The sequence below is a fragment of the Melanotaenia boesemani genome, chromosome 10 (assembly GCF_017639745.1).
Source record: "Melanotaenia boesemani isolate fMelBoe1 chromosome 10, fMelBoe1.pri, whole genome shotgun sequence".
Lineage (NCBI taxonomy): Eukaryota > Metazoa > Chordata > Actinopteri > Atheriniformes > Melanotaeniidae > Melanotaenia > Melanotaenia boesemani.
Genome location: NC_055691.1, coordinates 7359178 through 7371908, shown reverse-complemented (window position 1 = coordinate 7371908; position 12731 = coordinate 7359178). Strand labels below are relative to the sequence as shown.

Here is a 12731-nt window from a genome sequence, read left to right as displayed (position 1 = left end):
GACAGGGTTCCTTTTTGGTGACCATGGCTTGGCCTTTTATTAACAAGTGTGTCCTAATTCAGGGTCTGCACATTTCGAAGTGCGCAGACTATGTAGGCTACAGAGTGTCCTCTGTAGTCTACACACTTTGAACTCCGCTTAACGTTCGTGAAATGGGACAGCCTACCTAGCCTAGAAGAATTTCCCATAGCAACAACACAGGATGTTGAATCACTTAAACCTCTGAAATTATTAGTAGAAAAAGTCAGTAGACGCTGAATACGGAGCAGCAACACAGACAGTAAAAAAAAAGAAAAACACGGTTTGAGGCTCTGTTGTTTTCCAGCCGGTACACACTTAAAAGTCATTGAATATCAAATATTACCGAATTTTAATGTCACCATTCAACAAACATGCTTTAAATGTACTTGATTTTGTAACGAATATACTAAAGTTTAGTTAAAAAAAACATACTTTTTTTTTTAAATAAAACTTTATTTAAACTTAATACTACTCTTCTGAGGTTGCTGATTCGCCACCGTCCTGTGCGCAGTGAATTGTGGGAGAAAAGAGGCCGTGAAGGATGCATCACCAGCAGCCTTCGTTTGAGGCCAAACGAAGTGCGGATTCGAAAGGTGGATTCGGAGGATCCTTAAAATTCTGTGAATTGGGACAGTACCTCCCGCACCGCGATGACGTATGTGGCCGACGAATCCACACTTCGAAGTGTGCAGACCCTGAATTGGGACACTCCCAAAAGAAAGTTCCACCTGGTAGAATGCTGCGCTCCCGCCCTCATTCTGGTATAAAAGTTATACATGGTATAAATGGAAAAAAATAAAAAAAAGAATAAATAAAAACCCACTTATCATATCACTACTTTGGCTGTCTTGAATAATCAGTAAATCTGTCAGTGCCAATGTAACTAAAGAAACACAACTATATAAGTACTGAACATGAAATTAAATTAAAAAGAACATGGTATTCAATAAAAATAATTAATACCTTAAGCCCCCTCCCCAATTTCACAAACACCCGACCTACACTTTGGCTAACAGTAAAACTGGGATCAGCTAAGCCCCGTCCATACAGGCCAAGAGTGTTTAAAGAACGATCTAGAGAAAGCTAATCTAAAGAGATGGACGGAGAAAGATATAGATCGATAGAGACAGGGTTCCTTTTTGGTGACCATGGCTTGGCCTTTTATTAACAAGTGTGTCCTAATTCAGGGTCTGCACATTTCGAAGTGCGCAGACTATGTAGGCTACAGAGTGTCCTCTGTAGTCTACACACTTTGAACTCCGCTTAACGTTCGTGAAATGGGACAGCCTACCTAGCCTAGAAGAATTTCCCATAGCAACAACACAGGATGTTGAATCACTTAAACCTCTGAAATTATTAGTAGAAAAAGTCAGTAGACGCTGAATACGGAGCAGCAACACAGACAGTAAAAAAAAAAGAAAAACACGGTTTGAGGCTCTGTTGTTTTCCAGCCGGTACACACTTAAAAGTCATTGAATATCAAATATTACCGAATTTTAATGTCACCATTCAACAAACATGCTTTAAATGTACTTGATTTTGTAACGAATATACTAAAGTTTAGTTAAAAAAAACATACTTTTTTTTTAAAATAAAACTTTATTTAAACTTAATACTACTCTTCTGAGGTTGCTGATTCGCCACCGTCCTGTGCGCAGTGAATTGTGGGAGAAAAGAGGCCGTGAAGGATGCATCACCAGCAGCCTTCGTTTGAGGCCAAACGAAGTGCGGATTCGAAAGGTGGATTCGGAGGATCCTTAAAATTCTGTGAATTGGGACAGTACCTCCCGCACCGCGATGACGTATGTGGCCGACGAATCCACACTTCGAAGTGTGCAGACCCTGAATTGGGACACTCCCAAAAGAAAGTTCCACCTGGTAGAATGCTGCGCTCCCGCCCTCATTCTGGTATAAAAGTTATACATGGTATAAATGGAAAAAATAAAAAAAAGAATAAATAAAAACCCACTTATCATATCACTACTTTGGCTGTCTTGAATAATCAGTAAATCTGTCAGTGCCAATGTAACTAAAGAAACACAACTATATAAGTACTGAACATGAAATTAAATTAAAAAGAACATGGTATTCAATAAAAATAATTAATACCTTAAGCCCCCTCCCCAATTTCACAAACACCCGACCTACACTTTGGCTAACAGTAAAACTGGGATCAGCTAAGCCCCGTCCATACAGGCCAAGAGTGTTTAAAGAACGATCTAGAGAAAGCTAATCTAAAGAGATGGACGGAGAAAGATATAGATCGATAGAGACAGGGTTCCTTTTTGGTGACCATGGCTTGGCCTTTTATTAACAAGTGTGTCCTAATTCAGGGTCTGCACATTTCGAAGTGCGCAGACTATGTAGGCTACAGAGTGTCCTCTGTAGTCTACACACTTTGAACTCCGCTTAACGTTCGTGAAATGGGACAGCCTACCTAGCCTAGAAGAATTTCCCATAGCAACAACACAGGATGTTGAATCACTTAAACGTCTGAAATTATTAGTAGAAAAAGTCAGTAGACGCTGAATATGGAGCAGCAACACAGACAGTAAAAAAAAAGAAAAAAAGAAAAACACGGTTTGAGGCTCTGTTGTTTTCCAGCCGGTACACACTTAAAAGTCATTGAATATCAAATATTACCGAATTTTAATGTCACCATTCAACAAACATGCTTTAAATGTACTTGATTTTGTAACGAATATACTAAAGTTTAGTTAAAAAAAACATACTTTTTTTTTAAAATAAAACTTTATTTAAACTTAATACTACTCTTCTGAGGTTGCTGATTCGCCACCGTCCTGTGCGCAGTGAATTGTGGGAGAAAAGAGGCCGTGAAGGATGCATCACCAGCAGCCTTCGTTTGAGGCCAAACGAAGTGCGGATTCGAAAGGTGGATTCGGAGGATCCTTAAAATTCTGTGAATTGGGACAGTACCTCCCGCACCGCGATGACGTATGTGGCCGACGAATCCACACTTCGAAGTGTGCAGACCCTGAATTGGGACACTCCCAAAAGAAAGTTCCACCTGGTAGAATGCTGCGCTCCCGCCCTCATTCTGGTATAAAAGTTATACATGGTATAAATGGAAAAAATAAAAAAAAGAATAAATAAAAACCCACTTATCATATCACTACTTTGGCTGTCTTGAATAATCAGTAAATCTGTCAGTGCCAATGTAACTAAAGAAACACAACTATATAAGTACTGAACATGAAATTAAATTAAAAAGAACATGGTATTCAATAAAAATAATTAATACCTTAAGCCCCCTCCCCAATTTCACAAACACCCGACCTACACTTTGGCTAACAGTAAAACTGGGATCAGCTAAGCCCCGTCCATACAGGCCAAGAGTGTTTAAAGAACGATCTAGAGAAAGCTAATCTAAAGAGATGGACGGAGAAAGATATAGATCGATAGAGACAGGGTTCCTTTTTGGTGACCATGGCTTGGCCTTTTATTAACAAGTGTGTCCTAATTCAGGGTCTGCACATTTCGAAGTGCGCAGACTATGTAGGCTACAGAGTGTCCTCTGTAGTCTACACACTTTGAACTCCGCTTAACGTTCGTGAAATGGGACAGCCTACCTAGCCTAGAAGAATTTCCCATAGCAACAACACAGGATGTTGAATCACTTAAACCTCTGAAATTATTAGTAGAAAAAGTCAGTAGACGCTGAATACGGAGCAGCAACACAGACAGTAAAAAAAAAGAAAAACACGGTTTGAGGCTCTGTTGTTTTCCAGCCGGTACACACTTAAAAGTCATTGAATATCAAATATTACCGAATTTTAATGTCACCATTCAACAAACATGCTTTAAATGTACTTGATTTTGTAACGAATATACTAAAGTTTAGTTAAAAAAAACATACTTTTTTTTTTAAATAAAACTTTATTTAAACTTAATACTACTCTTCTGAGGTTGCTGATTCGCCACCGTCCTGTGCGCAGTGAATTGTGGGAGAAAAGAGGCCGTGAAGGATGCATCACCAGCAGCTTTCGTTTGAGGCCAAACGAAGTGCGGATTCGAAAGGTGGATTCGGAGGATCCTTAAAATTCTGTGAATTGGGACAGTACCTCCCGCACCGCGATGACGTATGTGGCCGACGAATCCACACTTCGAAGTGTGCAGACCCTGAATTGGGACACTCCCAAAAGAAAGTTCCACCTGGTAGAATGCTTCGCTCCCGCCCTCATTCTGGTATAAAAGTTATACATGGTATAAATGGAAAAAATAAAAAAAAGAATAAATAAAAACCCACTTATCATATCACTACTTTGGCTGTCTTGAATAATCAGTAAATCTGTCAGTGCCAATGTAACTAAAGAAACACAACTATATAAGTACTGAACATGAAATTAAATTAAAAAGAACATGGTATTCAATAAAAATAATTAATACCTTAAGCCCCCTCCCCAATTTCACAAACACCCGACCTACACTTTGGCTAACAGTAAAACTGGGATCAGCTAAGCCCCGTCCATACAGGCCAAGAGTGTTTAAAGAACGATCTAGAGAAAGCTAATCTAAAGAGATGGACGGAGAAAGATATAGATCGATAGAGACAGGGTTCCTTTTTGGTGACCATGGCTTGGCCTTTTATTAACAAGTGTGTCCTAATTCAGGGTCTGCACATTTCGAAGTGCGCAGACTATGTAGGCTACAGAGTGTCCTCTGTAGTCTACACACTTTGAACTCCGCTTAACGTTCGTGAAATGGGACAGCCTACCTAGCCTAGAAGAATTTCCCATAGCAACAACACAGGATGTTGAATCACTTAAACCTCTGAAATTATTGGTAGAAAAAGTCAGTAGACGCTGAATACGGAGCAGCAACACAGACAGTAAAAAAAAAGAAAAACACGGTTTGAGGCTCTGTTGTTTTCCAGCCGGTACACACTTAAAAGTCATTGAATATCAAATATTACCGAATTTTAATGTCACCATTCAACAAACATGCTTTAAATGTACTTGATTTTGTAACGAATATACTAAAGTTTAGTTAAAAAAAACATACTTTTTTTTTTTAAATAAAACTTTATTTAAACTTAATACTACTCTTCTGAGGTTGCTGATTCGCCACCGTCCTGTGCGCAGTGAATTGTGGGAGAAAAGAGGCCGTGAAGGATGCATCACCAGCAGCCTTCGTTTGAGGCCAAACGAAGTGCGGATTCGAAAGGTGGATTCGGAGGATCCTTAAAATTCTGTGAATTGGGACAGTACCTCCCGCACCGCGATGACGTATGTGGCCGACGAATCCACACTTCGAAGTGTGCAGACCCTGAATTGGGACACTCCCAAAAGAAAGTTCCACCTGGTAGAATGCTGCGCTCCCGCCCTCATTCTGGTATAAAAGTTATACATGGTATAAATGGAAAAAATAAAAAAAAGAATAAATAAAAACCCACTTATCATATCACTACTTTGGCTGTCTTGAATAATCAGTAAATCTGTCAGTGCCAATGTAACTAAAGAAACACAACTATATAAGTACTGAACATGAAATTAAATTAAAAAGAACATGGTATTCAATAAAAATAATTAATACCTTAAGCCCCCTCCCCAATTTCACAAACACCCGACCTACACTTTGGCTAACAGTAAAACTGGGATCAGCTAAGCCCCGTCCATACAGGCCAAGAGTGTTTAAAGAACGATCTAGAGAAAGCTAATCTAAAGAGATGGACGGAGAAAGATATAGATCGATAGAGACAGGGTTCCTTTTTGGTGACCATGGCTTGGCCTTTTATTAACAAGTGTGTCCTAATTCAGGGTCTGCACATTTCGAAGTGCGCAGACTATGTAGGCTACAGAGTGTCCTCTGTAGTCTACACACTTTGAACTCCGCTTAACGTTCGTGAAATGGGACAGCCTACCTAGCCTAGAAGAATTTCCCATAGCAACAACACAGGATGTTGAATCACTTAAACCTCTGAAATTACTCGTAGAAAAAGTCAGTAGACGCTGAACACGGAGCAGCAACACAGACATTAAAAAAAAAGAAAAAGAAAAACACGGTTTGAGGCTCTGTTGTTTTCCAGCCGGTACACACTTCATTAACCCCTTAAAAGTAATTGAATATCAAATATTACCGAATTTTAATGTCACCATTCAACAAACATGCTTTAAGTGTACTTGATTTTGTAACAAATATACTAAAACTCTTCTGAGGTTGCTGATTCGCCACCGTCCTGTGCGCAATGAATTGTGGGAGAAAAGAGGCCGTGAAGGATGCATCACCAGCAGCCTTTGTTTGAGGCCAAACGAAGTGCGGATTCGAAGGGTGGATTCGGAGGATCCTTCAAATTCTGTGAATTGTGTTGCAAATATTTTATAAGCATTCTCATTCATTTACTCATTTAAGCATTTTTATTCATTTATTCATTTACATTTTATCCTTAGATTTTAGTAACATTCATTAGGCTCTGCTTTTAATTAATAGAGCTACATTATATAGTGGTGCTGAGGTGAAAACAGCTTAATTATTATTATTCCTTCGCAGCTTACAGATAATGCATTCACAAACAGGACACAAACTCATACAGGGTTACTGAGTTCAATACTGAGAAAATAGCAAGGGACCTTGAAACAGGTCTGGGTGTCCAAGCAAGGGAGTTGTTGTGAATATCCTTATCTATTCCCTCCAAGCAGAGCAGAATTATTAAAGAATAGCCTTTGTGTGAATATTGTGGGAATGGAGGAAGGGAGTCAGTAGAAAGGCAGAAAAAGATAGCGAAGCAGAGCATAGTATCTTCTTTCCTTTCAGCTATGACGCACCTCAGACGAAGGACCTGGAGGAATCAAATTCCCGGAAGAAGGAGGGACCACCTTGCAAAATACACATTCACATGAATGCGCACTACATGCACGCACATAGCCACAATGCATTGTATCAGTATAAATGAGGAGGGTAATTTAGGTAGGCGGGTCTTTTGGCTGAACCGAAGGGTCCCGACACTTCATGTATTAGTGGACCAGAAGCTAAGCTAACAGGCCTCCTCTTAAGAGATATGTATTGCTTTTTATTACTGGCTTAACAAAGAATAGTCAATTCTACTCAATCTCTGGAGTTTTTGCCTTCTTTTAAAAATGTGGATTTTGATGATTTATTTACAGGTGGTGAACAAGTAATATTTTAAAACTTCAATTGTGACAGCTCTCGGCTTGCTCTCTTTTTCTGCCAGCTCCTCTTTTCCACCATCCACTCGTCAGGTCTTCCTACGTTCCTCAGAACCTCCCACATAGCCAGGCTATGTAAGCCTTGCTTGGATTAGCCTCAACTAGATGCAGCTGAAATGTGTTAGTTAAACATCTTGAGCCTTAATTCAGGGATAGTATTAGTTCAAGGTAGGGATGGTGAAAGCGAGGCCTCATGAATCATCGAGCCAACTTTGAACCAAATGCTTGAAAATGGCTTAGTGTTCTGAATCATTTGACCAAACCAAAGAGCTCCATCTGCTGGCTGTGGGTGTCTGATGTATCAGAAGGACAGCGTTGACACCTCACATCTGTCATTCCTATCTGAACTTTGAATACGTGTTCAATAAACGATACGTAATCTACCATCCAAGTGAATATTTATTTTCTGTTGTTCATAACAAGGAGGGGTATTAGGTAACATTTGTTTAGGTAACAGAATTGTGGTGTAACTTAAGTAAACCAATCTGTAATGATAGTAGTTACTCAGTGGGAAGGCATGAGGGAAGGAGTGTTTGTGTAACGGGTATAGTGACTGTGTTATTTTATACAGTTGTAATAAAATTGTTTACTGTTTTATGTGTCTTATTATTTATAATAGATATTGCAAATGCGTGTTTTTATCTACCTCCTGAGTTGTTTTCTTTTGCATAGCTGATCGTTGTTAAATGTGGAACAACAATTTATAGCACACTGCACATTTATGTACATAGATTATTTACTCAGTTTTTTTTATCGTCTATCTAGTTTTTTTTTTCAAATTGTTTATTTTTATTTTATAATGTTTTATGGCATTCAGGTTGGACGGCAAAGTAAGATTTTCATTGTTCAGGGAAACTTGTTTCCTTACTGTGCAAATGACAAAGACACTTTGAATCTTGAAATGTATTATGAGAAAAAAAAAAACTTTGGCAACATTGTGATGTCATAGATTTTTATTTAAAAACGTATTTTCTGTTAGGCTTCAATCTGCTCCTCTTCTGGCACACTACCTTTCCAGCTTTGGAGAGGTTGCACCTGAAAGAAACACAAGAACAAAATTGTAATTAACCAAGTTTAAAATCATTAAATTCTCTGCTTATGGTGATCAGAAACCAGCTTGGTATCTAAGGTCCTGCAGGTTGAGGTTTTTCTCTGCAGCTGCAGACTGAGACATTTCCTCTGATGCTTCTGGTTGAAGTTTATGATTAACTTTAAAGTCTGCTCTTTGCAAGGCTATTTAAAAAACATCTATATAAAGAAAGGGGAATAAAGCTTACCTGTGATGTTGAAGGCACCGCCTGCTCCGTTCTTCTCTCATACTCCGAGCTCCTTCAGCAGGTTCTCTGGCAACGGCGTCTCGCGCAGACGTTTGTTTCCCCAAATCTCTAAAAGCTAAATGTGATTCAATATAAGCTCATGCTGATGTGATGCTTTTCCTAAATTTGTTTTTAAAATGCAATGTCGCACAATCGCTACAGAATCTCCTCTCAAAAACCCGCGATCTCCTCAGCGTTTGGAATCTGAGAGATTGACAAGCCCGGTCCCTTCAAAGATCCCGCTTGCTGCTCGATACGCGCTGATGACGTAACGAGGCCTCGTTTGGTCTATCACGTGACATTTGGCATGCTGAATCAATCATGGATGTATTATAGAACTGGATAACGGACTGAAAATGGCGGCCCATTCATTTCTATGGAAGTTGCTCACCCAGCGCATACGCCGAAAAAGTTCTCAGGCTTCCGGGTTACTTCCGCATATTGGGCCCATAGAGCATGCGCAGTAGTGTCACCTCCCATCATGCTTCACGTCACTGTGAACGAGCAATGCGCAGCCCAGTGACCTGATCCAGCGACGCGCGGTCACGACATTAATCTGCAGTATGAGAGCTGTACAAACTCAGATGATGATTTTCTACGGCACACGATCGGACCTCGATGTAAAGTAATGATATAATATACGTGGAAAAAGTTGTGTAGTAATTGTTAAAATGATGGTTTGTTTTAATCTGATGAATTTCTATATGGGATTCGTAATAGCCCAATATAAGTCAGTCTATATTGTATATTTGTATAATCCCGTGTCAAATTTTCACGATGACTTACAATTCCTACCTTTATTCATGAATAATTTCAGGCACGTCTTTTGTAATAAATGTTAGAAGTCCTTGTTAATGCATTATTTCATTGTGCTACCCATGCATATTCTCTTTATTTTTCTGCTATTCCCTGGATGACACCAAGATTATCAATTGCGTCTCTTAAAATGTTCCTTTCTTGTGTTTTGCCGGATTCCACTTTGTTAAATGCTGCAGTTTTTTAATTGCCAAAGAAAAAAAAACTTTGTTTAAACTGAGGACTATGTTAAGGAAAACTAGGCCACTTGGGTTATCACCATTCTATATTTATTTTGTAGTTATGTATTTTATGTATCGTGATTTCCGTTAGGGATTGAAAATGGTTTTGTAGGCTATTTTACCTAACTTGGCGACATTGTGTCGCTGTCATGAAATGGCTCAACACTCCCAAAATATTTAACTGTATATGTATAACAAAATATCACTGACAGCGATGCGTCAAGACTGTTATTCATATTTTATTTGAACTAACGAAAATAGAATAGCAGCTCATAAGACAAAATATTTTAATTAAAAAAAATTCTATTGCCCTCTGGGTGAACAGTGTGATTAAACTACTTAACAAAAAGTGAACTAATGTGAACCAAAATATAAGAAATTAACAAATAAAAAAAAAAGCCACCCTCACTTTCCCCGATCTATTCATGGGCTGAATCTCTCTTTACATAAAATAAACCAGTAAAACGCACTATCAGGTGGTTTAAACAACAACAACAAATAGCATAAAAAGAAAAAATAAGAACGAAAATAAATTCTAAATAAAAATAATTTACCGCACCTGATAGTGGGCTTTAACGACCTCCGAAATATTTTTTAAAAAAATATCATTTCCCAAAGTGGAAAAATGAACTCCGTCACGCAGGAATAGACCAGGGCTGTCAAATCTGATGTGAGGGTGACTTACCACCAGACAACCCATTTCTTGAACAAACGTTTTAATCACACTGTTCACCCATTTCCTCGCTTTGTTTAAGCGTCCTGGCCTGCCAGACTGCCACCGCCGCCGCTGACAGATCTCTGACCAGACCACCACCAGCGCAGGGAATTTCCCTTTGAGCAACTGGATGTCCCTCTTCATCTCTCCAACCAGCTCAACAGACTTGCTCTTCCCAAGGTCGTTGCTGCCACAAGCAACGACCAGGACATCCGGGACCGTCCGTCCTTGCAAGGCTTGATGGAAAAAGGGGATAAGCCGATGCCACCTCAGGCCACCCCAGCCAAACCAGTGGACTGAAGCGTCCAGCCCGAGATTGCAGCCGATGGTGTCCCTGGCTCTCTCCTCTCCCCTTCGGACATAACTGTCTCCTATGATCCATATGCTTTTTTCTGTGAAAGTATGATTTGCACCCATTTAGAGGATATTAAACCAATTCAAAAAGGTTTTAAGCTTCTCAGATTTTTTTGCTCACTTACTGGAATGCGCTGTCGTGGGTGCCATTGAGCTCGTTTCTGCCATAGTTTCTGAAAGGCCACGATAAGTTTAAGTTTCAAGATTTTGCTTATGTTTTTTTTTAGGTTTGAAACAAAATTTAAATATGACTAACATTAATGATCCGTAATTAAATAAAAGCATACCTCTCAAGATTCCCTCCAACTTATGATCAGCATCAGTAGCAGTATGGACAGTGGGGGAGGGGATCGGAGCATGATTGACAGCAAGATCAAAATTTAAACAATGCACAAATTTGATACAGTCCTCTTTTGCCATACGTCTGGACCATGGATGTATTATAGAAAATATATATGGTCTGGACGGGTGAACTTGCGGCTAACTTTAACTGCGACAAAATGCCGTCCTGTGCAGCCATCAACTGCATCAACCGATCAGATGGGGAAGGCCAACAGTTGTTTCGGTAAGATGGTATCAAACAAACATATTTTAAAGACATTTATGAATCCATTCGATCTCTTTGTTTGCCCTCATAAGACATCCTTGTCTGTAGCTGGTAGTATACTGCATGCTGTCTTGCTTTTGCTTCTGTAAAACAGTGTGTGTGTGCATATATATATATATGCATATATATATATATATATATATATATATATATATATATATGTGTGTGTGTGTGTGTGTATGTATGTATATATGGCATGACTAATGCTCTAAACATACGTGCATTTGATCATTTGTTGGAATTGGACCAAAATGATGGAGACAAGGAAGGAGTGTGGTGAAATTAAATGCTTTATTTAACTTTAAGAGAAACAAAAACTTTACTGGCTTGAAAATGAAAAGGAACACCAGGAGTGATGAACAAGTGGGGATGAACACAGACAAACCTACAAAGGCAAAATACTAATAATAAAGCAAATACACGTGAGACACATGAAGGTAAGTGCTTGACCACTCAGAAAAATGTATGTGTTTCACACAGTTTCACACTCACAGAAACACATATACATGATCATTCATACTCAACAAAACATACACAAAGTGTGGCAGAGGTCTTGGATAAAGACAGTGTTGTTGTGATACAGGATCAATATGAAAACCACGTTGTTTCTGATGTTCTGGATCACAATTACACTGTCAAATCATCAGAAAATGAAAGTAAAGAACACACTGCTGCCAGTGACACTGCTTTCGCTGAGACACTGACAGCAAATGTGTCAGTGGCAGCAATAAAAACCACAGAGCACAACTATATTTTGAGGGAATCCCCCAAATCGTTGAAACGACAATTAGAGACTAAATTATATTCAATGGAAGAAAAATTAGAGAGCTGTCGTAAAAAATTGAAATTGGAAAAGGAAAAGTCAAAACGACTGATGCAAAAAGTAGATTCCCTGGCAGAGGTTATCAGTGTCCTGAAGGAGAAGAGCCTGATTTCTTCTGGATGTGCTGAGATGTTGGAGAATTCCTTCAGTGACATTCCTAAGGAAATCCTCACCAGGATGGAGCATGGAAAGAGGTCCAAAGTGTCAGAGGAATTGCGATCATTTGCAATGACTCTGCACTTCTATTCTGCCAAAGCTTATGCTTATGTGCGTGAATCTTTTGATCTTGCTTTGCCCCATCCAGACACCATCCGGACCTGGTACAGCAACATCTCTGCAGACCCAGGATTCACACATGCATCATTCTGTGCAATACAGGCGCATGCACAGGACAGGAAAAAAGAGGGCAAAGAAACAATTTGTGCCTTGATGATGGATGAAATGGCCATCAGAAAGCATGTGGAATATTCTGCAGGGAAATACCATGGATATGTAGATTTTGGCTGTGGTACTGTTGATGACAGCTTGCCACCAGCAAGAGATGCGTTAGTTCTCATGGCTGTTGCTGTGCATGAGTCCTGGAAGATCCCTGTCGCATATTTCTTTATCGATGCACTGACTGGGGAGGAGCGCGCAAACATCATCAGCGAATGCCTCCAACGACTTCACCATAC

The 12731-nt window shown here is 39.4% G+C and overlaps 1 long non-coding RNA gene across 1 annotated transcript; it reads right to left on the bottom strand.

Annotated features, from left to right (window-relative positions):
• Positions 1-10644: 10644 nt before the first annotated feature.
• LOC121646887 lies at positions 10645-10950 on the bottom strand. The gene is made up of 3 exons (XR_006011726.1): positions 10915-10950; positions 10753-10800; positions 10645-10665 (listed from the first exon to the last, which is right to left on the bottom strand). It is a non-coding gene; the product is annotated as an uncharacterized LOC121646887 (long non-coding RNA).
• Positions 10951-12731: the final 1781 nt, after the last annotated feature.